We start from the raw sequence: 27,132 nt of genomic DNA on the forward strand, positions 1-27,132 counted from the left end.
GACACTAAGTTATCAGCTAAACCAAGAAAGTCTAGGGTTGAGGTGTGATTCATTTTTTTCTTAGGTAGCATCCTAGATTTCACTGAACAGAAAAATGAAGTTTTGGTTAATTAACCACTTCAGAATTTAATGAGTGCATTGCAGCTAAATGGCACTCAGTGCTGATTCAAAGGTCAGTATGCTAGGGTGCTTTCCTAATATTATGTTGTAAACAATCAATTTATTTCTCATTTTAAGAGACATAGGCTTTGGTTTTTTTTTAGTTATGAGGTAATAATCATCATCCTACAGAAAGAGGTTTATTTCTCTATTTTTAACTAAAACTAGGGGTCTAACTTTAAGAACTTCACTTGGCTTTGAGCTCATAAGCTGCTACTCCAAGCCAGCAATAAGGAAGAGGCATGAGGGGGGGCGGGGAAGAGAAAATGTTTTTTTAGTCGAAGATGTTCTGCTAGGGTATACTTGGCTTAAATGTAACTGATGTACACACACACTACAGTCTAGTGTCCCAGCTCTGAGAGACATTTCCTCTACCAGAAATAGAGTAGGTCTGCATCCAGAAGTAGCTGCAAAGGTGTATAGTTTATACGTATGTGTGTGTATATATATACACATATATATTTGAAGATAATAAATTAAGTCAATAAAGACAAAAGCACCCCAAAATATTAAACTCCCAATCTAGTCACAGTCACTATTTCTTCCATGGATTTTTGACAGTTGAAGACTAACAGTTTCTGAGAAACTTTGATCCCTTGCCAGTTGCTTCCTTTTCCCCTGATACATGCCAGCTTGCTCCAACATTTTCCTTGTCCTTGTAACACTTCCTCTTAACTTCCTTACCTTGTTAGTTTAAGGCTTGTTTTGGAAGATGGAGACACTATATATAAATATATACTTCTACTCTTGCTCTAAAGCAAAACTCATTGCCCATCTAACTGTTCTCTCATGCTTTTGATATCCACAGCTGTTCAAGTCTTCTTTCTTTGTTCACCCTAAACATTACTTGGTTTTGACACACAGGGCAACACTAGATGTGTTCCTATTCTATGCAGCTATTTCATACTACAGTCACAAGTTCACTTTGAAGTGTTCTAATAAATGGAAAAAAAACCCCAAAAATAAAAAAATATTCCTTTTCTTTTTATTACCATGTTGCTAATGTGACTAAACTCACTTCATCAAAACAGAGTAAAACCTACTTAGCTTCCCCTTTATCACTCTTTTGCACTTTGTAACTTCTATCAAGTCAATAGGACCACACACAAGAGGATGAACAGATTTAAGGGATTTGTCTAGTTAAGGTATTCCAAAAGAGCTGTCTCTTATGGTCTCTCCTCAGCAGTAAGGACAACATTACCATTTTTTTCTCAGTTGACCCAGTAATCAATTCTCTATTACTCAATACAGGCTCATCAAACTACCAGAACTCAAACCAGCCATGATTATGTTTATCTTTACACTTGCAGATTGGCTTAGTTAATTAGAATATAGAGTAAAAGTTAATCATTGAGAGTTTAAAGGCTTGGAAACATTTGGCTATCAGAAAGGTACCAAAGGAGAACTCATCTAAACCCTCAAATAGTTACACAAATGAGTTGGAGCAACAGCAAGTTACCTTGTACTCAGTTGTTAAGTAACTGAAAGATCTAAATAACTAAACTTGGGTTACAGTTGAGGGTGAAGGCTTCATCAACAACCAATACACTGATTTTTCTAAGCACTTCTTTCTGTGGCCTTGGGACATGAACTAAACCTAATGAACTCATTAGCATGAGGTTTAAAAAAAAAGGCTCTTGCCTCACCACAAGCAGTTGTACCAATTAAAACAAAGGAAGCATGCAGGCTTTTGTAGAACTCTATGGATTCTGTTAGTGGGAAGAGATTCAGGGAACCAAGCCTGTTAAAGTCATAGATCTGGTCTTCCACCATCACGTTTTGTGCTGACAATTCACATTTCATGGGTTTCAGCTACATTACTAAATGACTACTTAGAACATCTACTCCACATTCTTTAGTAAGACTATCAAGGCCAGACCTTTACAAACATACAAACCTTTAAGCTGTAAAACAACTTAGCTGTCTTGTAATACTATTTTATTCCTAGAGAAAACATTTCTAAGTGCTCCACAAATGGCAAGAAGGTGGGACAGAGTCTATAAAGATTCTGTACAGAAAGTCACACTGCAAACCAGTACAGCACAAAATACCAATGAGAGACTAATCCTGGATAGTAATTCCTATAGATTCTTCCTCTCATTTAAGGATTTTGGCTTTGTCCAATTAAGCCTAGAGCCCCTAGAACTTCCCTAGCTACCTATTGCTCCATAAGCATTGTAATTTATTTGTTTCTATTGTTTAGAACTCCAGATAGTTCCAGTATTTTTGTTTTCAGTCCACCAATTATGTAACCAAATACACTTCATAAATTTGCAGCTGGCAACACTTGGGATTAAAAGAATGGTGAAGAATAGGAATAAAAATCACAATGAATCAGTCTGAAAAAATGAAATGTCTATTGAGAAATGATGAGTCCAGATTCCTGCAGACTGCTAATCATGAGTCTAGGCTAAGTAAGGGAGAAATAGTTAGGGGCAAGACTAGATTGCAGACCCTGATCATTACATCAGCAAAGGAATTAGGATGCTGCTGGAAAAAAGCCAGTGTGTATATGTATCAGACACTGAAACTTGAATATAGTCCTATCAAGCACATCAGACAGGAACTGAGACACGAGTTCAAAGTATCACTCACAAATTTACAAGAAACTTAAAAGCTCACAGTTCTTATTGTTTGCTATTTGCCATGATTTTCCATTAAGTCACTGAGTCTTCTGTTCCACATAAAAAAACATGTTGGAGGTCATCATACACAGCTATTGTACTAGAACTGATTTGGTTCCTAGACACCCATCACATCAGCTCTCATACAAGACAATCACACCACACCTCACTGTTGAATTGTCAGTCACCATAGAATTATAGAATCAAACAGGTTGGAAGAGACCTCCAAGATCATACTCTCCAACCTAGCACCCAGCCCTATCCAGTCAACTAGACCATGGCACTAAGTGCCTCATCCAGTCTTTTCCTGAACACCTCCAGGGATGGCGCCTCTATCACCTCTCTGGGCAGCCCATTCCAATGGCAAATCACTCCCTCTGGGAAGAACTTCTTCGTAATATCAAGCCTATACCTCCCCTGGCACAACTTGAGACTCTGTCCACTTGTTCTGTTCCTGTACAGTTCTCTTCTAAGCTGCTAAACATTTAGGTTTCTGCATAGGAAATCCCACATTCCTATAGCTAATTGGAAACCTAACTCCCTCTGGACATCTATACATCTTTGCCAATCTGTTTAATTAGTCCCAGATCCTCAAAATTTTATATAGAAAGTTCACTTCCATTGGAGCAGAGTACATCCATGTATGACTACTCTCCTACTGAGTTTGGCTTATAGTTGGATCCAACCAGAAGCTGTGTAACCACAGTTAGTGTAACACTGAGCTCAACTAACATGCCCAAAGTCTCAGCAGAATTGATTTGAATCCAGCTCTGTGCTAACCACAGCTTCATAGCTCCTGTTCAGCACAGCAAAGAGATTATATGTGGCTGCTCAGAAAGCAAGCTGAGTGATATACACACATCTATTTCCAGAGTAATTTCTGTGTTCTTGCTCACATGACTGAAATCCTTCCATCCGTTTACTATTTAACTCACACTTCACATGGGAATTATACTCATGTATCCATGCTTAAAACAGATACTGTGAAAATCAAACATAAAGTTGCCTCTGCCAGATGAAGACCATGAATTAGAAAAGTATATAAAAACTTTGCTTAATTTGTCAGAGGATCTCTTCACTTTAGTAACTGCTAAGCAACTTCTAATTTAAGTACAGAGATACAATTCTACAAAGTCACAAAGTAAAACTAAGTATATGGTAATTTTTTAGCACTGAAAACAGCATAAAGCATCTTGAAGTCTAGCAGTATTTGCACTGACTATGACCATACCACACCAGAATTGAGGAATGGAAAATATTTGAGATATCTTATTTTTGTCAGTTTAGTGGGAAAGGAGCAGATACTATGACAGCAGAAGGCATATTTCTTTACTTGCAAATTACAGCAGTTAGACTCTCCCCAGTCCATGAAAAAAAAAAAAAAACAATAAATCAAAAAACCTGAGGAGATCTGAAAGAAGAACTACCACTGGGGTTCAGAGGATGCAGCTTGCTCCCCACTACTAATCTTAAAGAAACCTAGGAAGCCAAAGACTTCTCTAACACACGTTTTGAGTTTTAAAGGAGCAACTTCTTTTTACAGACCAGGTGCTATTTTTCTCAAGTCACTGCAATCATCTATGGATTTTTTCTTACTGAGAGACATTTTAAAAGGTAGAGTCTTCTACTAAATTTCATTCAGAAGAAACTCTGGCTGACCTTTGTGATCACCTGACCTTGAAAAACCCTGGATAATAAACTTGGAACTATTTCAAGAAACCTTTCAGTAGGCTTGAGGACAGGATTTTTAGTCTTCAAACTATACACTGCTGAGGAAAAATAGAGTCTTCCTTCTAGTAGCTGCCAGCATTACATGGTCTCTCCTGTCAATGCACATTTTCCCTAGTCAAAGACTTAAGCAAAAGCATTATGCATCTTCAAGAGAAGTATTTAAATGGATAATATGGATGCTAAGTTTTATTAAACATGCCCTCAGTGCCTACATTTAGACCAGGCCCAGATGCTTTTGCCAGTGCAAGAATATGCATTTAAGCCAATAGCAACTTTGAGCAGCAGCTAGGTTACACAAGCTACAAGCCTTGCTGGTGGAGCAGTGCAGGTTCACTGCACAGTACCACTCTTAGGATCACAGAATCATAGAACTGTTGAGGTTGGGAGAGACTTCTGAGATCATCAAGTCCAACCACTCACCTAGAGCTCACAATCTCACCACTTCTGCTAAACTACTACCACTAAACCTTGCACCCAAGCACCACTTTTCACAGTATTAAGCTTAAAGAACAGTCATAGCTGTGAGCACAGTGGCACTGAGGTAATGAGGGATTGTAACTGCAGTGAGTTTGGTAGTTCCTTTCATTGTGTCTGACCTAAAAGATATCAGAAGCCATTGCTGTCACCAGTTCAACAATTACTCATCCAGCTAAAAAAACTATTTAGAAAACTGCTGTGATTTATTACTGCAAGATTCTCAAAGGAAACATGTAGCTTTGTTATGATCATAAGGAAAAAGAATATTGTTTCTGTTTGATAGGATCAGTTTCTGCTCAAAGAGAATTGCCTGCAGTTGTTACACAGTGTGACTTGGAGCCTGACCACTCCATTCTCCACCCTGCAGCAGCTAACAGCCAAGGGACATAGACCACACTCATTTGGAGGAAAACAATAAATCAAGTGAATTCTGGTGACAGTGACAACGGTCTCAGTTAATAGCTCCCTGAACAAACTGTTTCCCAGATTTGCCACTGCTTTTCTACTTGCATAATACACAATTATGTGAAGCTCCACAACTTTTTATCATTATACCACAAGTGCAGCAACGGTGGTTGCTGTTCACAGAATAAAAGAGGTTTCTGGCTACAAATTTTATTTTTCCCATTTTGCTTCAGCTGTGCAAGATCACCAAGGCATCACTCATCTCAACTCAAAGGACATATGTCTGGAAAAGAACAACCTCATGTACCAGTACAGACTGGGGGATGATCAGTTGGAGGACAGCTCTGGGGAAAAGGACCTGGGAGTCCTAGTGGAAAACAAGATGAGCATGAGCCAGCACTGTGCCTTTGTGGACAAGGCCAGCAACATCCAGGTGTGCATCAGAAGGGCTGCGGAGGGATTTTCCTCCCTCTCTGCTCTGCCCTGGTCAGGCTGCATCTGGAATATTATGTCCAGTTCTGGGTCCCTTGGTTCAAGAAGGATGCAGGGAATTGCTTCAAAGACTCCTGTACAGAGCCATGAAGATGATGATGGAAGTGGAACACCTCTTATGAAGAAAGGCTGGGAGAGCTGGGGATCTCTAGCTTGGAGAAGAGGAGATTGAGGAGTGACCTCACATTCAGGTTTATATGAAGGGTAGTGTCAGGAGGATGGAGCCAGACTCTGCTCAGTGATGTCCAGTGACAGGACAAGGGGGTGCAAGCTGGAGCACAGGAGGTTCCACACGTACACGAAGAAAAACTTTTCCACAGTGAGGGTGACAGAGCCCCAGCACAGGCTGCCCCAGAGAGGTTGTGGAGTCTCCTCTCTAGAGGCATTCAAAGCCCACCCGGATGCATTCCTGTATGACTGGCTCTAGGTGATCCTGTTCTAGCAGGGGTCTTAGACTGTCATCTTTTGACATTCTTTCCAGTCCCTAACATAGCATGGGGGAAAATATAACATGTGCTTGGCTACAGGTAAAACAGTTGCTGAACACGAAGAGGAAAGTAAGGAAAAATAAAGCTGTTTCAGAAGGAACAGATCAGCACATAACACAAAGTAGCTGTCACTGATGTAATCTGCATATACACAGAGAAAGTTCCAGAGGACTTAAAGAAGTTATTTCTTTCCACTGCATAGTCTGCTTTTAATTCTCTTTGCCCTGTAGTTCCTGAGGGGTCTCTCCCCTTTCTAGCCTCATCCTAACTTCACTGGTGAACAAACCAGAGTTTGAACAACTGTCACCGAATGGGTATTTGGAGCAGAAGTTAAGGCAAAGTAGAATACAACCGAAAACGAGGAGGATCTCGGCAAACCTCTGCAGCCGACGTGCAGCAGAAAGGAGCACTGCTCGGGTCTGTCCGCTAGATGGCTCGATCCCAGCGGGAACCGAGCATCCTCACAGAGCCGTGCTGAGCCACGGACAGCACCCACACAGCATCCCCAAGTCTCTCCTCAGCACTCAAGATCACTGCTGCAGGGAGAGTGGCAACTGCGGTGCCGCCCGTGAAGGCAGATGTCCGCTTTCACCAGCGCAGGGAACTGAGGCTTTGCGTAGAGTGTAACCACACCGCATGACTGCAAAGTCTGAGCTCACTGCTCAAAAGCTACCTAGAATTCTTATGATATACTTGATTTAAATGGCTTAAAATGTTTCCTCATTCGGCCTTATCCTGGAATAGTTTTTTAAAAAATGATTTAAACATGACAAAAATGGTGAAGGCAGTGAAAGTATCTTTGTAGGGCACTCAAATCTTCACAGACACAGTTCTTCCATCACTTCTAAGGAACCACTACTAGCAGAGAGTTCAGAGAAAACCAGGAACCTCCCAACTCCCATGAATTCTAGTGCCTTGATGTTTCTACACCACCTTCATCTCTCCAGTGTACTAGGCAGGTGAGAGAACATAACTGGTTGCACCTAACGTGACTGTGCTTCAAATACATTCACTTAAAAATGACCAAATCCAGTGTTGAGCTTTCAGTAACCCAACCCAAGTCCCTGGTATTTGTTCAATTCCCTGCTGGCAGTTACAGATGTTTGGTTTAGGATCTGCTCAAGTTAGTTTCCCAGCTTTTGCTAGGCAGTTTACCTACCTCTCTCAGGCAGTATTTTTCTTTTGACATTTTTGTAATTTTATTAACTGCTATGTGTTAAAGTGGCAGACTGCAAGGAAGCAAACAGACACAAAGATGAAGCACAGCCAAACTTCTGGAACACTGGCTAGTTTGTTGAAGGTGATGAAGGAAGCAAGGATCGCACAGGACTCTTCTGCAAAGGAGCACAGCCAAAGCTCAGTGCTGAAATGCAAGGATATTGGCCAAAGCCAGCAGCAGCAGACTCCTCGGGAGGATCACTTGATCAGATACTTCTTCTGTTGGGAGTTGCCAGCAGTGTAATCATCACTACAATGCACATGCCAGGCAGAGTTCCTAAATACTTCCTTGAAAATTGACCAGCACCTATTGGGTTTCAGTCAGTGGAAGAGAAGTCAATTTCAGGAAAAAAAAATACTTGAGGGATATATGGGGATAATTTGCCCACAGAACATGCAGTAAAATAATCTCTTATATTTTAGCCAATTGCTTGAACTGAGCAGCTGTTGAGATTTACAGTTTCTCATTCCTTTCAATATGAAATACTAAGCTTAGCAGCTCATAAATCACACTGCTAGTTACAGAGAACTTCCTACCATAACATTTTTAAGTGCCAGTTTACATCAGCTAAACCTAAAATACTTCTGGAGCAACATCATTTTTTACAGAAAGAGAATGTATTTGTTTGGTTTTGGCACAAAGACATACATCACAACAACTAAACAGAAAGTTGCAGTGTTAAATACTGTGTGGAAGCCCAAAAGTATGGATGGTGCCCAGGCTAGGAACAAAGGGCAAGGAACATCTGTCAGCACATGTGACATGAAGTTAGGTTAGGAAAGAGATCAACTGCCCCTCCCTTTCCCTTACATAAGCCACTCTCAGTTATGTGAACACAATGAAAGCAATCAATAAAGCTCCATTTCATTTGCCTTTAACATCAGAAATCAACTGCATTTTCATTTTAGACATGACTTCATTTTTTAAGCAGCTAAAAAAGATCCATCTTTGCAATGAAATGCCAAGATATTGACAGCAATTTTGGGACATAAGGAAGACATTTAGGAGCTTGTTGACTGCATCTGATAACTCATGTAAACATTACAGTTTTCTGAGAGCAAATGATTCAGCTCAGGATTCTCCACATGAACTCCAATACTCAGCTACTCTAAGCAGCAGTGAACACCAATAAGTGCTCAGCATGCAGAGGACTGTAGCCAGTTGGATCCACCTATCTATTTTTGGATATAATATGGATTTATTTCACCAAGGGTATTCCAAGAATCACTGAAGGAATTTAAGGCTCTTGGGAGTACAGCTTCAGAGTTTAATTTTTCAATGTTTAATAACTCCTATAAATTGTCTCTTGAGCTATGAATTAACCGCAGTAAGTGCAATGATCCACTAACCTTATAAAGCATACTGCTCCCCAGACTTGGTATTCATGCTTTCTGTATTGCTTTATGAAGAGTAAATGAGAATAATATGCACATCCCTCAACCACAGAGCAGAAGACTCTTCCTATGCTTTAAGCCCAGTGTGTTGATCTTGCATTTTCATGCTGGTGAAAATTAAGTGACAGAGGTAGTAGTGAAGGGCATTATAACAGATGCTACTTTATTACTTCCATGAGAACAAGTCCTTCTCCCTAGTCCTTTCCTACATGTGTGGGCTTCAGTCTCTGTCTTCTACCACTGCTAAAAGTATGTCTCCTCTTCTTTTTCCTTCTTCCCTCCCCCTCCCGGTACTTTTTAACACCTTGACAAATGTAAAGATTTGCTGTATATTTGATAGGTTTAAATGTTAAATGAATATTAAAAAGGTGTGGAAGGTTTTTTTTTCCCAAAGAAAAAAAAAATCCTGTAGCAAGATCAGTGGAGAAATCTCAGCCAAAAAGCAAGTACTAAAGCCTGTATGATTTTAGTTATCCAAGTACTACCTTGCCAGATTTTACTATGCTCAATACTTCAGCAAAAGCATCCACATCAGTCTTCCAAACAATTAATTTCTGAGTATTTTTTATCAACCCACCAAACCTAAGCTATAAAGCTGATTAGCATTTACTTGCCACAGCTGAAAGCTGCCTTTGGAGGTATGGAAGTACACTGCAGCATCAGGAACTTGAAAGCTGTAGTTCCAAAATAAAACAAACAAGATGACCTTTAACTAACTTGCACTTAAATACGGTGACTGCAGTAATGCAAACACATCTTAAATCTCATACATCCTTCTACCACTACTAGCTCCATCAGAAACTGAAAATTCCTGGTGGCTGAGTAAGTCAACACTCAGTAGATTGAAGATCTCAGTGATGGGAATATCCATTCAGCCGTATCTGGTAAATTTGCCTGGATTTAGGTCGACAGGTACTTTACCTGCTTTAAGCCCCCCATTATAGCTACTGAGATAAACAGAAAAGAAATGAAAGCAGATGCTCCAACAGGTGAACTTTCTCACTGTCATCACTGGACTGTTATCATGCCAATAGATTCCCATTATTACTGTAAATGACCACCCTCCCTGAAAGCACCAGCCAGCTTGTTTCATCTTGCAATGGCACTGACTAAGCTTGCCCCTCCTCAGAGTCAGTTACAGGAGTGGTAAATCAAATACTTTTCTGTATGCTTTTCCTCAGTTTTCAGCGATTTGAGTTAATTAAATCCACTACCATCAGAGTGAACAAGGCTCCCAAGGCTAAGATTTTATATGAGTCATCTCACTTGCAACACAGCGTGCCAAAATCTGTGGGGCCTACACATTGTTCCAACTAGGAAGATAATAGGATCTGGCATCTTTGATGCCATCCTGTTCATCATAATTATAGCACACTATTCTACTTCCCTCAACACAGCAGAAATCAAAAAAGGGCAATCTTTCTTTATAGTTTTAAACCACTTCTAATGAGACCTTGACCCGAAAACTCTTTTGGTTTTGGCAGTGAGAAACAGTAGGAGGGTGGGGATGGAAGATCACACTGAGAAACTTTGCTCAAGGTAGATTTAGAGGTTTCTTGATCCATCCTTTGGGCCCCTTTCTGTAGCAGTTATTTCTGTTGATCTCACATCTCTCCTGTTGATACAGTACCTCCCAGAAGCAAATACTCCTCCCTCAGACTTCCTGGGGGCTCCACTCTGGGAATCACTGTCTCTAACTGAAGCATTTGAATTTAAATTACATCAGGGAAAAAGGGACACTACCAGCTTTTGGTATGTTCTGTAAAAAGGTATCTAAACCCATGAAGCATCAGAGTTCCCCTCTTGCATTGGATAAAAGCAGCTCTAGTAAGACTTTTGGTTTTTTTCATAATGCACAGTATTTTTTTCTATAGATGCAGTTCTTGTCGCACTTCCTACCGTGTTTTCCCCAGTGATTCTACAACAAGACAAGCATTTCATCAATATTTCTCATCTGAGAAAGCATCCAAGTCAGAAATTACTTCGAAGATAAGCAACCCAAGGCACCACACACATAAGTTCAGCAAACAGCCTGTTTCATTTCATAAACATGCAGTTATCCTAGAAGCAACACAGCTAAGAACATCTTAGACATTCCCCTCAAAAACATACAAAAGTGGTGGCTTAAACGCTAACTTACTAACAGACATGTAGAATGAGAGACAAAATTCTACTCACCCCAAACTGCTGTCTGCAGGGAACAAGTTGTCAGCCCTATAAACTCCCCAAACCACCAAAATGCAGCAATCTCTGCTAGACATCTACAATCAGTAAAAAACAATCTGCAAGAGAAAAAAAGCCAGGCATATGCTGCTTACCAGGGCTACTTCTCTGTCCAAAGAGGTCAGCATGCAGCAGCCACCCTTGTTGGAACACATGTTGAAGAACTGCTCACAGCTCTTGAGAAATGTAAACGAAGTCCTTGTATAAGGCTTTAATTTCAGTAATGTAAATCAGCTGGGCAAGCTGGAGAGATGGGCCCAGGTGAACCTCATGAGAGTCAACAATGCCCAGTGTGGAATCCCACACCTGGGCCAGTACAATCTTCATTATCAATACAGGCTGAGGGATCTCCCAGATTACTCAGGGAGATACTTGAGGCCCCATCCTTAGAGATATTTAGTGTCAGGCTCAACAGGGCCCTGGGCAATCTACTCTAGTGGAGGATGTCCCTACTGACTGCAGTGGAGTTGCACTAAATGAACTCTGGGGGTCCCTTCCAACCCAAACCATTCTATAATTCTTTATCATTGCACAAGCAAGAGACAGAAGCCAAACTTCTGATTTATTTTTTGGTGATAATATTTGCAATTAAGAGCTTTCTCTGCTAAGATTCAGTATCTTACAATCATTTGCTGTTCAAAATTGGCAAGCTGACATCACGTGAAATACACATTCTGTAGGACACAACATAATAAATGTCAGGGTATTCATTTGGCAAATTAACTTTACTACATCTTTCTGGCATCAACTGTCAGCACCTCATCTTTCTGCAGAGAAAATAGATCATCATGATGACATTGCTTATCTCTCTTTCTATTTGCTGAGCAATGTTCTTTTAATTCTTTTCACTGGCAATAATACAGAACATAAGAGTTTTGTTCCCCACTGAATGGGGAACTGTGAAGAAAGTAGCAAAGGATTCAAATGCTGAGCACAACCCAGAGCACCATCATCTCTGCAAAAACAAGCCTTCTGGTAGTCTGGACTGGCCAAGACATAGCACACAGCTTGATAAATCCCAACAGTCACCATGTTACCTCAGATCACGCTACCCACGCACCACAGAAAGCACCACTGGTCTTGGACTGCTTACTGAAGTACAAGATTAATTACAATGATCAAATTAAAAATTAATTCTGATATTTCATTGTACATTTCATAACTGAGTTTGGCAGGTTTCTTTTCATTTGCCTTCATTCTGTATCTTCAGAGTAAAATAGTTTCACATTTAAGTTTTAACCCAAATCACAAAGGCCAGCAGTTTTCCTTAAGAGATCTGATTCTCAGTCCCTTAATCCCAGCAACTCCAGGAAATTCACAGATCAAAATTCAAGGTAGTTTCAGTCAGAGGATTAATTAAAAGATGAACATTTCATTTATTAAATGCAAGAGTATTTGACCAGCACCAGCATCCAATGTAATATTGTCATGTACCTATTACAACCTTTTATTTCGGCCAGATTGGATAATCCTTATGAAAGATCAAGTTACAATATTTACAACAAAAATCTCTACTTCCTAACATTATACAAGAGAGCATGCTTACAGAACTCAGACTGCAAGAGCTGTATCTACAGTGGGAGAACTTGAATTTCATCACTGGTTCACTAGCAGAATTTCCTTTTTAGTTCTTGCAAGAGAGTTAATCCAGTAAACAAGCAAACTGACCCTGCCTTACAGTTACTGGTATCATGTATATACCTCTGGTGCTTCAATTAGGAGTAATTTCTGCCATTTCCACATAGTTTATATTAACAATAGTGAATCAGCAACTACTTTAAAGACCAGAATTGGTATTTAGATTTATTTACAATTCAAAGTGCAGACTTCTACTACAACTTCACCAGGTTAGCTGCCCTGACACCTTACTACAGCACAGCCTGAGAGGAGTGATGATAAGAACTGTTTCCTCCTATAGCCTGTGCCAGAGAAAGGTTCTACAGTTCCCAAAAGAATTCTCTATATCCTTGAAAACTGTAAAGCATAAAGCAGACAAGCCCATTCAGGCTGCGGTTCAGCCTGGCTCACTGCAAATGAGTAAGTGATCAGCTTTCTGACAACCTCCTGCTCCATGATTTCTGCAGGCATCTCTGGTGACAGAGAACCTGATGTGACCCAAAACATCACCTTTCCTGGAAGCTCTTTCTGTTTGCTTGACCAGACATTCCTGTTATGTACATAAAAGTCAGTCTTAGGAAGTCACGCACATAATATGTCACAAGGCTTGATCTGTAAGCACATATGTGATATGAAGTAGCATGCCAAAACATATGTCCTCCAAGTGCTCCACAAAGCAAAATGCTGTTTCAGGGCTGGCAGAAGCAGGAAGATTGTAATCATGGACAAACTGATGCCTGAAGCTGCCACTGCAATATGAAGAACTCTCATGTGTATTAAAGCCTTTCAGGAAAGAAAATTGGGAAGAAGAAAATCACCTAATCACTTCAGTTTCATATCTTCTGTTTTACTTTAAGGCTTACCAGTGAAGGCTTTCATGTGTCTGGGGAACTTCATTTTGTTTAAGTTTCCAGTCTTAATGTTTGCTTAACAGATACTATTTGTAAACTTAGAGTGTTGACATGTCCAATCTCTATTTGTATTTGTTACACCAGCATTTTTCCTCCCTCCTGTGTTTATTTCTGCATTGACACATCAAGGGAGGGTCTGCTTTTGGCACACACTCTTGCCAAAACAAATCGTTTTATGGACAATTTCCTTTCATCAGCACTTCAACATATCAAAAACTTAGTATATTGCATGTAAGTGTATATCAAAGTTAAAAAAACCCAAACTCTGAAACTGATGAAGGAAAGAACAAGACACGAGTTGAGGCAAGCAAGATTAAAGGAAAACATTTGTTTGAATTAAAGCCCTCTTAGCAGTACACTTGAAATACTACACCCTAAGTTTGGGTTTGTCCTTAAACGAGTTCAACCCTTGCCTAAATCATGTTTACAAATAATTTGGGATCAAACCTCCACTCCTGGAAACAATCAACAAGAAGTTTAAAGCAGACCACTTTCTCTTATTGATGGTGGATGGAGACAGTGCGGGGCTGGTGGTTAAATTTAGTAGAACTCCAGCAATCAGCTGTTAACTGTGTCAAGTTCACGTATGAACTGTGAAACAAAACACACAGCAATTTAAATGAACCTGTTTTACTAGGTAACATTGATCCAAGTAAAAAACTTCCATAGAGAGCAGTTAAATGCGTACATTAACTACCACGACTATTTTCCAGATACAGATTTGCAAGACACTAACTGAACTAAACAACAAAATGAGCTCAGCACTTCACATTCCAAACAGATCTAATGTGGTATCTTCAGCAATCTCTATTGTCCAATTAAATTGGCATTTGGCAAAAACATCTTTGATAAAGTCTGTCAGAAACATTTTCTTGCAGATCTCGCTCTGACATAGTCCATGCTTTGTTTAAAGGTCTGTCCATTGTCACCAAGTTCTGCACAGCAAAGATTACAGGCTTTACATCATCTAGATGATTTTGGAAGATGTACTTCTTACGGAGCAATGCAATGCCAAAGAAGCTGCTGCTCACATCAAACTCGGTGTTGTCACACAAGCCTAACATATATGCCCAAAGGCATTCACCATGAACTGTCCGCCAGGTCAAATAGCTGTGGAGAGGTAGTAACTTGGTATGTGACAAATTCATCTTGCAGCTTCTAAGCTATTGACATCATTGATACTTAGATTGTCCTTAAGGACAACAGATTTGGAAGAGAAGTCACAGCACAACATTCACATCATAGCATTAGCACCTCACAGTCGTACAACAGCAGTTGTACACATGCCTTGCATTGTAAAGTGGGCAAATTCTCCAGACATAGTAGCAGAAAGCAAGTGCCTTAGGGAAGCAAGGGGATGACGAGCTGATGTGTAGGATGCTTTAAAATAACTGAAAGGCATGCTTTCCCTTTTTTGGCTAGTGATACCTTTATGGATTATAAATTACAGATGAGTTAGCGGTGATGTTTGTAGGTGGATGTGAGTTCTGCTTCCCTCACTCACTATTTATATTAGAACTCAGCAGGCTAGATAATAATTGATATTTGAAACTCACTGCACAGATATTAAATAACATGGAAAGAGTTTATAGTTCCTTGATAGGGTTTAATATTTGCAAAAGAACTGCAGGTTATCTACTACAGAGCCTGAAACAGGGGAGATGGAGAAAAAAAGGAAACCTTGGAGAGATTAAGTTATTCTTTAAGTGTTGCTGACCATCTGGGGATGTTAGCAGAACTTTCCAGACATCAGGACAGCTGTAATGCACAGAATTATCTCCTCATCCAGTTGCCTATTTGCAAATACTTTTTCCATGCATGAATTCACTCCCAAAACACTGAATACAAAATAAAGTGCTTGCTGTGAATAAACAATAATTGGAAGGTGCCAGTTTGCTGTTTAAGGTAACTGCATTTTGGTATGTGGTTTTGACTCTAGTTGTTGGCTGTGTCCAGTTTGTAACAGAAACTGAAGAAGTAATGACAAATTCTTAGTACAGCTCTAGAGTGAAATTACAATGTTAAGACAAATCATGTTAACTACTTATATGATCTTATTTTTATTATCCTCTTCATTTCCCCCACTCTAGGCTACCTCTTCAGGCTCTATACTGCTCCTTACAATATCCATTTTGTATCACTGTCCTGCCCGGTATGGCATTAATTTTGCATGTGGTCAAGGCTTCAGTCCCACAAAACAACTAATATGTACTGATAAAAGAATTATTCCACAGACACAAAAAGGCAAATGGCTTTGGACCCCCCACCAACAGCAAAGAATACTTGAACAACAAAACCCTCAGGAGTTGGCAGATGTAGCTACATTTTCTTAAAACAGATAAAATCTTAAAAATTCATAAGCATTGGAACACTTCTGTAGTACGTGTCTGAGATCTCAGTCACACTTGCTATGATTAAAGAGTATGTGAAAGAAAACAAAACAACCAAAAAAAATCCACCCAGGCTCTTACAGGATCAAGAGACATCTGCCAGTCAGTCCATCTCTGGCATCACATAAGACACTTTGATAAAGCAAGATAAATCTTCAATAGCATATGTATTGCTATCTACCAGTCTTTGCCTCAAAACAAAAGTTCAGGTGTGCATGAGACTCTGTTGTCTCCACGTTAACTTTCATCTACTACACAAGATTTGTTTCAGTCAGTGCAGTGATCACATTAAAAAACAATCAGGAAGCAAGGATATGGTCTGAAGAAAAGTAGGACTTGGTAGAAAAGGTATCTATGTCCCTTTCATTTACAGATGCTCTTTTTTATTTGGGGAACTGGCAAATAAAGCTTGTTAAACCTAGGAGCAGCAGGAGAGTTGGGGACCATTCAGCCTGGAGAGAAGACTCTGGAGACACCTTACAGCAGCCTTCTAGTACCTGAAGGGGACCTACAAGAAAGCCAGGAAGGGTGTTTTTATGAAGGCTTGTAGTGATAGGATGAGGGGGAATGGATTTAAGCTCAAGCAGGATAGATTTAGAGTGGTGATTAGAAATAAATTCTTGACAGTGAAGGTGGTGAGACACTGGAACAGGTTGCTCAGGGAGGTTGTGGATACCCCCTCCCTAGAGATGTTCAAGGCAAGGTTGCATGAGGCCTTTAGCAACCTGGTCAAGTGGAAAGTGTCCTTGCCATGGTGGGGAGAGTGGAACTAGACGACCCTTAAGGTCCCATCCAACCTAAACCATTCTATGAATCTATGAAACTATCAGTTACCATGCCATTTTTCCTGAATTTGACTTCTCCTGAATTTGACTTCAACAAAGTGAAGCCACCCAGTGGTGAAAATTAATGTAAGAGTACACGGCAAGCAACGGGATATTTGGTGTACCACCACAAACTGAGTGATACGAATGCAAGGGAAGTTTTCCTTTAAAAATTCTTTTATTTATATTATATATTTAATTTATATATTAGATAAATGCTATTTGATATCCCATAGAAATATATCAGTTGAAGAGGGATAAGCAAGATCAGTGCTAGTGATGTTCTTCTACTCTAAGCCTTTCTCTATGATCACATATGCTTGTAAATGAGAGAGCTACAGAAACAGCTGATATGAACGTTTTCATTTGGTTCAGGATGTGGCGAATGGCTTGATCAGTTATTATACCTTAAGTTTGCAGTGCCAGCTTTTCAGTAACTTAGCAGAGAGTACTGAATATTGCTTTCATAAACTGGAAGAGGTAATTTTTTGCCAGAGGTTAGCAGTGTGACTTCACCCCTGGAAGAAAAGCTTTCATTGTTTAAGTTGCTGGCAGAATTTCATAGAAGACAGAAGATAAGCTTTTGGCAGAATTTTCCATTCAGGCAGATATCCATATCTCTACCTGGTTTTGTCTGGGAGATTGCAGTTTGTCTATGATTCACCTTTCCGCTCTTATAGTTTGAGGAAGGAATCATCCTACTGAGGACTCAAATAATTGAAAACTCCTCGGTGAAAAGACTTCGGCCCTTTAAGATCATCAGACATGGCAAAGGACACTGGAAATAATGCAGTGAACTGTGAAGAATAGACACACAGTCCTCTTGAGAAAAAATCAGGATTGTTTTATCTTTAGAAAACACATTTAATGATTTTAGAAGAATATTCACATGAACTGGTACAGCTACATGGCATGGGGAGAGACATGCAGAAGGAAAAGCTTAAGGCACCATTGTGCGCTATTTGTCTACCCTTTGTTGCAGTACTAGAGCAACCCGGGTAACAACCTCTCCATTTAGCTATATTTACTCTAGTACAGGAAACTAATCTTTCACTGTAGAAGGCAAAATAGAAAAGATATATGACAGAAGTATCTTTCCAGAGTAAAAGCAGTGTGTAGCTAGTGATCACCCTTTAAACACCAACACTGGAACTCCATACTTCATCTACCGCAGGAGAGCCAATAAAGGAGACCAAATCATTAAATTTCCTATACCCAGATGTAGAGGTTAGGAAGTTGTAACAAAGCCTAGTAGAGATTTATTGGTCAATATCACAAAGGGCAAGCTACTTGCTATGTTTCTATTAAGTTGAACTTCACTACAACTCTTCCTCTCCAGCTGTATCACAGATGCTTTTATTTCTGCAGTAAACAATTGCAATTGTAACCTTTCTCAGTGTAAAATACTTCTGTGTAAAGTATAAAACATAGTTGACATAAAGATGTCTTTCCTGTCCATTACAGAAAATACAAACACTGCAAGAGGTTCTGTGTGCATCTCATGAAGTTTATTATACTTAGTAACCCACTGTACACAGGACATCCTTTTGACAATTGGTACAAGTGGCTGGATTTGAGAAACACAAATTTGTGCATTGGAATTGACTGTCTTAACGACTTTGGCAGTCAATTTGATGAGCAAATATAACCAAAACCAGATCAGATTCTTAATGTGAAGGGTTTAAATTATTCTCTTCTGGAAATAGGCCTGACAAAAGTTTTCCTCAAATTAGCAAGCAACAATTATAATAATAGAATTGTCTAAAAGCTGCATGGGTTTTCCAAGATGTTTTTCAACTGGCGAGAAGTTAGCACAAGCTTCTTGGTGTTACAAAGGCACACTGCATGCACATCACTGCTGGGAGAGGCAAACAAGCTATCAATCCTGCTACAGTTCAGACAAGAGAGCATATTGCTAAATGTTGTCAAGACTGAAAAGCTTTCATCATTGTATACTAACAAGTACTCACCTAGCAATTTTTATTGTTAAAGACATTGACATTTAGAAAATTTAGGCTGACAATTCTACATTTGGGGAAACAAAGTCTGCTCTTCACATACCACTGAAGCCTCAACTGCACATCCTCTCTGCTCTTGTGAATTTTAACAGTAGTCTCCTGCTTCACTGAGAAAACTAATGAAGTTCTTCATCTTATTAAGCTGACTGGCCTCACTATGAGGCCAATTGTATATTCTACATCACGCTCATGTCACGCTCAATGCTTTACAGGAAAGGGATCATCCAGGGATTTTGGGGACTTCTAATATATTCTACAGCTTGTAAAGTATCCTGGTCAGGGTTTTTTGTGTTTCTTCCCCAGTTTCTGGGTCAGGGTTTGTCCCTTTCGTTCTGGTTCCAGTTTGCACATGGCAGTGCTGGATTTTGCTGTTTTGTCTGCTGTATGACTTTTTGGCTTGCACAGCTTCTTTCCCCTTTGTCCACACAAAGGGGAGGGCAGCAAGGGGGAAAGGAGAAAATCCCTCTGTTGTAACCACACTGCTGGGACCCATCTGAGTGAAACTCAGGACATTCATAAATGTAGCATTCTACAACATAAGTTTGTCCAGGGAAAGGACTATTTTCTTTACAACGTTTACAGGTAGGTAAACTCATCTAACAGGAACCATAAAGCCTCAATGTTTAAAGGCAAAATGGACTTAATACACCTGTTTAGTAACTAAATAATCAAGCCTTTTAAGGCAAATTAAGTGGAGATTTATCATTAAACAGCATATTTACACATCCTTTAAAGTTATTCCAGCTACTTCAGGACTCAAGTTTCGCTTACTTACTCCCATCAAACTATAAGTGAATTCTTCTGCACCTGAGGTTATATCCCAAGTCCTGTTGCAAAGTTATGCTCCACTTGCTAGGATTAATTATTTATACCCAAACAACAAATGATTAGTGATACAGCATTCAGGAAGATTCATGAATTAGGTAACTAATTAAGTAGTTACAAGCAGAAATTCTACCTCCACACAAATTGTACCAGAAATTATTTATTTACTGTAAATATGGAACTCAGCTTATGCCTCAAATGAAGTACGTTCACTTTTGAATGAAGCAGAGAAAAGATAAATTTAAGCTAAGTTAAAAGACCATATTGTTACAATACATTTTCACCAAACCCAAGGAAAATTAATATTACTTTTCATCTTCTAGAAGAGTAAGTCAAAGGGTTTTCTGCATAAATGCATATTGGAGAGGCACAATTTTGCAATGGTGCTTCTTACCAAAGGGAAAAAACAGAGTAAGGTAACAGCTTTACTTTTCCCTGGAAAAAGGTCACAACCCATATTCTCCAGGAAGGATCCATGAATCAGAGAAATGATCTCATCTACCAATATTTGACAATAGCTATAAAGCAGATTACTAAAAGCAACATTTTCCAGATGAAACAGTTCCCTAATTAGGCATAAAGAGTATTTTCTTCCTTTTTCAGAAAAGACTGCTGTGAGGCAAGACAATAGAAATGGCACCATCTGCTAATAATTCCATTAGAGCATTTCAAAGCAGCAGCTAAAAAAGTGAGCTGTTAGTAATTTAGTTTTCTAAACATGTTTTTTCAGTTGCACCACATGGAGGTCCACATGCTTGCCCATTCCATTCTGCTTTGAAACTACAACAATTCAGGGGATCAAGGCGAAGGCACATCATGTGCTAATGCAAAACATGAGCTTTTTGCAGTTATAGTTTTGTTTCCAGTTGTGACAGACTACACCTATGGCTCAAGACTTCTTCTCATATTCTCACCATGCTATCTGATGGTCAAAGATACTTCAGACAGCACTTTCGATAACGCCAGTTAAATGAACAACTGTGTACTGTGCACACCCCACAAAGGTGAAGGCATTGAGCTGCAGAAATATTGGAACGTTTCACTATTAAGCACTGTATTCCTATTTATTCCTGAAAATTTACTGAATTAACAAGCAGTATCTTTAGGGGATGATTCCCTAATTCACCTCAAAATAGCTCAGATGCCTGAAGCTTTGTGGGTTTAGTGCTTGTGTGCTGGGACATGACCTGCAAGTTAGTCAGATGCAGTGTGAAACAAAAGTAGCAAAGGGAGCAATTCCAGACAGATTTGGTAACCGTTTGGCAAATGTACCTCAGTCTCAGCGGTGGGAAGTGCCAGCGGCACAGCTCAAACCTGCAACCCAGGGTGGTGGTTAAGGGCAGCGCCAGGGGTAGGATGGGGGTGACAGCGGTAACAGCAGCCCCAAGCGGTGACAGTGGCCTCAGTCCTGCAGCACAGTTTGCAGACCTCACACCTCATGAACAGCTCCCATTAAGTGCAGCATGGCCACCAGTGGCACTGGGAAGTGGCACCAGAAGGGGCACCAAGATGGGCTCAGCAGCTGCGTAGCCATGAGACAAGGCAGTAAAATGACAGTTTAATCCCTATTTACTACTACCAAGTAAACACAGAGATCCATTTGTGTTACATTTGTGGTCTGAAAGGCCCAGGCCCAGAAATGAACTCTCCTGCCAGCTCCAAGTTCATTAAAGCATACCAACAACACCTGGGAAGACATCCTTTACTGCAGTGCATCACAGAGTGACACCGCAACAGTCTCTGCTAGAAAACTACCCTCTACACTCCTGTAATCTTTTACTTAGATGATTCCCTCTGAAACCTGTTGCATTTCAAAAAGCCTAGTGGAGCATTGCCCAGATGAGGCTGTTCTTGCTTGCCTCCAAAATCAACTTGTTTTTTCACGGCAACAGTACTCCCACCCCTCACTTAAGCATGCCTTATGCTGAGATATGAGGTCACAGGGAAGTTTAAGATCAAGAAATATCTTCAAGACATGACATTAAGATTACATTTCTGTTTACAGCACATAGTTCAAAGGAGCAGATATCTAAGGAATTAAAGTTCACTTTCATTCAGCTCATTTGCTGAGAAAACAAACCAGTGTCATTGCACGGTATTCTAAAGCTTTCTAGGTAGCATGTGATAAGGAAACCTAATCACATACCACAGGAGATCTAACATACACTTCAAGCTTTCAATTGTATTTTTTGTAACTAAACTATAAGAATATGGAAAAGCACAGGGCATGCAAATTTCTGACACAGGTATTTTAAATGGAGGTGGCACAACAACCGCTCCCCCCCCTCAACAATAACAACCCCCAAGCCCCAGTAGCTGAAAGGTACTGCATAAAATATGGCTCCTCTGCTTTGTTTGCACATTCATACTGAGAAATAAGTTGTTTTTAAATGACTTGTCAGTGTTTGAGCAAAAAACGACAACATGCCTCAGGAGTTTAACATCAGTCACTACAGCCACACCACTTTCTGTGCAACAAACAATCGATTCCAGAATCTGAACAGAGGTGAGCTGCTACTTCAGGTGGTAAATGATCCTATGTTCACTGGGAAACACAAGTATTTCCCTTCCCCTTGTTGAAGTCATTGTCTGAAAACTCATTGCTGGTTCCAAGTAAGCCCTTCAAATACACTAGGGCACAAAGTCTGTTTGATTTGGAATGCTCAATTTTACAGTACTTACAATTTAAAAGTTCAATATCCCACCTTTAATGTTTACATTCAACCAGCTATTGTACCAAAATCTGGACTGGACACGGCTGTGGGTATAAGCTTTGATATTTGTATAAATACAAACATCATGTAGGGCTCCAGCTAAATTTCAAGAAACAGCTCTAGCATATATATATGGCTGCACTGCCCTTTGGAACTGTAGCTCTCCATTAACCTGTTGGTTCACTTGAGGAAAAAAAAAATCTACAATAGCAAGCTATTAAAAACTAGCAATAAGAATTAAGTTTGCCAATACAGGCTTCATACTCAGTGTGAGCAGAGTGTTTCTCAGCTTGCTAATGAAATTTTACCAGACCGATACATGTGTTCTGGTTATTCCAAGTCATAATCCAAATGCCTACAAACAAAAGTACATCTGCATTATTAAAACCAGCTCTGTCAAGACCTGTGTTACAGAGAAATTTCTGTACATAAAAAACCCAGTGGAGCAAATAATGAATGGTAATTTACATACAAATTCTCCTCTCGCTCATTCTCTGCTATAAGCTAATAGCCAACAATCTGAATGCCTTTCCCTGACAAGTCCACTGTATTATGTTTCAGGTCTCTTTCCATAGCAGTTCTAGATCAAAAAAAAATCCACAAAAATATATAGGTAACAAAATTAACGTTTATCAGCTACTAGTGGCTGTATTCCACATTGTACTTTTAAAACCTGCTTCACTCACCTGTAATCCCAGAAGTAAAATGGCTACGTGCAAGACAAATGAGAAAGCAGCTCTAAGAGCCAATGCAAGTCCTAGGCTGGAAAGTAATTGCACATAATGGGCTAAAAACCCAGAAACCAACAAATTGTCTGGCAGCCAAAATATACCTGGATCTAAACGACTATACTAAAGGCTGGTACCTTCAGGACTTCTGAGGAGAGACAGGTGCTCAACATGTAACTATTTCAAACACTTCACTTGTTTGAAGATGCCAGCCAAAGAGATTAAACCAAATGTAGTCCAATTTATTTTAATTCATATTGTTGGAAAGAATATTAATTATATAAACTTTTGCCAGTTTTCTGCCTAAAAAATTAAAGACATTTGATTCTATTCCCCCGAAGGAAAAGAGTAAAGTAACTCATTATGAAGGTGTATAAAGAGTCAGCATAAGTGCTTTCAAATAAAATATCATCTTTGGTAAACAACTGACTCAGTGGATGAGTCTTCCTACCCCTCCCATCACATTTCAAGTTTGCCTAAGGAAAACCTTTAATTGAGGCTTACTTTCTCTAACTGGGAAGTGGCTGCCAAAACACTAGAAATTAATGTGCAAGAAATTAATTAAAAAAACCCCAAACCATCCAAATGTACTTTATATAAATTATCTAAGATGAGAGAAGCTTTTAAACTTAAGGCAGGACCTAAGAATTACTTAGCAGTTAATGTATGTAACTCTGTAGTTGTGTAATATGACAGGACATAAGTGGGAATAAGAAGGTAAACCAACGTGGGGAGATCTTTACAGTGAAACTGTAAATGGTTTCATAGACCCAGCCTATTCCCCCACTACAGGAAAAAGCAATGGTCAGCAGTAATAGCTTAATTCTATATACTGCATGAGGTATGAATCTTTTGGAATTCAAGTCAACTCCAAGTATCATAGCTCTTCCAGTTCAGAGTTCCTAATACACTGAATTTGAGCTAGAAAACACCAATAATGTCATATGTAGAAGGTAATATTCAAAGCTGTTCATTTATCAGTTTCACATTCTGTGCTGAGAAATTGATGAATTTAAGTTCAAGCTTCATTATATTTTTCATGAATCGTCCAGCTAATCAGCAGCATCAGAAAACCCTGGACTCAAGAGAGTACACTGAATCATAGAATCACAGAATCAGAGAATGTCAGGGGATGGAAGGGATCTCAAAGGATCGTCTGGTCCAGCCAGGACAGCCAAGAATTTTATTGCAGGATCATAAATAGTGATACAGTTAAATTCAGAAAGACCAGGCTGTCCATCTCCCAGAACGATACCTAGAGACCAAGCCAATGAAGAAAATTAATGGCAAGTCAGATGACAGCAGAGAGATGTAACTGAAAAACTAACACCAAGGTAACTGAAGTTACCCCAGTCTGAACTTTCCTGTTAGAAATTTAAGTATGAACAACATTAAGCATGTTTATCTGCTGGATTCTAATTTCTTGCAGTCACTGAGCATCAATATTGGTGTAAACAGTAAATCAGAATGCCAGAGAGGAGATTAGGATATAAAAAATGTAGGGTTTCAAACGACTTTTTGCTCTCAAATGTTTTAAAAATCCTATAGTCAAAGGTAGTAAGCTAGTGAAGAGCATATGACCAGCTAAGAGATTGCCATGCTCAAAGGTCACAATGTCTTCCTAGGGAATTGCTTTAGTAAGTGAATGCTGTCAACTGTAAGGACTCTCTGCCCCTCACAATTTATGTTAAAATCTACGTGCAGAAAATAACCCTAGCAGCAGGCATTAGGTAATGTATTTCTGCCCTAATTAACTACATGACTTACCCATTTTTTCCCTGCCAGAAATTATGGGAAATTTTCAAGGAACAGCTTCCAGGTCAGGTAGTGCAAGCAGCTAAACAAATCTTTATCTAAACCTGGCAATTGATCATGATTCTTCTTTTAGATCTGGCTTTGGTTTGGTTTTGCTTCCAAAGTCAGTATACAGCATAGCCTTCAATATTAGACCCCTCATGGCCAAGAAGACCAAGACTCTCCTGGGATGTACTAAGAGTGTGGCCAGCAGGTGGACAGAGTTTCTCTATCCCCTCTACTCTGTCCTGGAAAGACCACACCTGGAGTTCTGGGCTCCCCAGGTCAACAGGGACAGGGAATTACTGCAGAGTCCAAGAGAGGGCCATGAAGGTGATGAGGATGGTTGCACTACATTGGCTCCTTCCAATCATTCTGTGATTGATTTCATGGAAAGACTAAGCAGAATGGATTAATTCCTAAGTAGATTATGATTTTAAAATGTGCAATTACTAACAGAAACATAGCTTTTGCTGAGAGCGAAGAAGCTGCTAGAATTCTGAAAGTAAATACAGAAAAAATTATGAAATGAGAAATATTAATTCAAATGGTAACATCCAAAAGGGTCTTTATTAAAAAAGGCTTTAGGGAAACCTTTGGGAAAAGGAAGCCTTTATAAAGGTAAAACTATGCTAAAAACATCCAAGTTGCTTATTGTCTTCTTTTGCAAGAGAAAGTCTGTCAGGAAAGACTAACTGAATTACAGAAGACACTACAATCATAAACACCAAGCAGCAAATAGGGTTACAGCCATCTTCACTGAGGCGTTTCTGAGATCTTGTACTCAAGATTAAATTTACAAGAAGAAGCAGTTCTGTATTATGAGATACAGCATTGAAAATTTAACAATGAAATAAAAGTCAATTGTGTTTAGAATTTTAAAATTAAAACTAGGCTCTAAGCTGTTGATCTGCCAGTAAGGTTGTTAATTAGTATCATTATGTAGCAAATGAAGTTTAGACTAAAAGCATAGAAAATTTTACCAAGCTAGGCAAGTACACAAAGAACATGTTAAAGGAATTAGACCCTTCTGTTTCATCTCTCTAAATTATACCATTTCACTCAGTACTGCTCACTTCATTGCTCTTATCATTTTGTTTTCAAAGACAAGATAAGGAGAAAACAATTACAGAGAAAACAATTACAGTAGGAGACAACAAATGCAAAAAGGTGGGGGTTGTTTTTTGTCCTTCTCAGCCTGCCAGTCCCAGAATGAAGTTACTGAGTCTACTGTTGATGATATGCTTGCAAACTGGTAGACAAGAAAGCATCTGAAAATAAAATGAGCTGGTGTGTGAAGTACCCAGAAACTCCTCAAACCAAACAAAGCTTCAGGCTGCTAAATCTCCACAAGTAAGCAAATACTGGTAAGTGAGGTAACTGGTAACTCCGATTCATGCAGTCATGCAGAGTTGATGTTACACAGCTCTACAGTCAGAAAATAACCACTTCATCACAGCTGAAGTCAAGGTGGTTCCTCAAAATTTCTTGGGACTACAAAATGGCTGCCAAGGGTTTTCAAAGGATGAGCAAGAGCATTCAGTGTTGGCACATTCCCTCTTTGAGTGGAGCTGGAGTTTTGAAGCTGAGGTCTTGCTGAGCTCTTACTAAGCTGGACAGGGCAAAGTGAAGCACTGTAGATTAGAAACTGAAGGGACGGAGTGGGCCAGGGATTAGCATTAGAAGCAAGAGCACAAGTATTTATTCTGACCAAGCAAAGGAATTACATAAAAGCAATCTTCAAGATGGAAAACCTGTAAGTCAAAAGCTAAACAACTTCAGCTCAATTTATTACTCTTTCCCATTACAACCTAGGATAAACATACTAAACTGAGATTAAGGGAAAAAAAACAGAGTAATGCTTCACAGTCCTGATACCAGCTGAGACTTCTAGAGCTGAAACTTAGTTACAGAACAATAAACCTCAGTCAATGAAAACACAACTGATTGTTTCATGCATTCATCCATGTCTCAGTTTATAGCACCAGTTTTATGTGTAATATGTCATCAAATTTACAGCTTAAATTAGACTCTAAGAAACAATCTTAACTCAAACATTTCATGACACTACCTTTATATAATAGCAGGATTTAAAACTA

At 39.4% G+C, this 27,132-nt stretch overlaps 1 protein-coding gene across 2 annotated transcripts in view; it reads right to left on the minus strand.

Moving 5' to 3' along the window:
* The window catches only part of SLIT3 (slit guidance ligand 3), a 525,031-nt gene extending 513,649 nt beyond the window's left edge, over positions 1 to 11,382 (minus strand). The window contains exon 1 of one of the 2 annotated variants that reach the window (XM_064161620.1): positions 11,308 to 11,382. The gene's annotated coding sequence lies outside the window, so the exon portion shown is untranslated. The other variant, XM_064161622.1, reaches the window with a different exon arrangement.
* Between the last annotated feature and the right edge of the window lie 15,750 nt (positions 11,383 to 27,132).

Source organism: Pogoniulus pusillus, chromosome 22, assembly GCF_015220805.1.
Source record: "Pogoniulus pusillus isolate bPogPus1 chromosome 22, bPogPus1.pri, whole genome shotgun sequence".
Lineage (NCBI taxonomy): Eukaryota > Metazoa > Chordata > Aves > Piciformes > Lybiidae > Pogoniulus > Pogoniulus pusillus.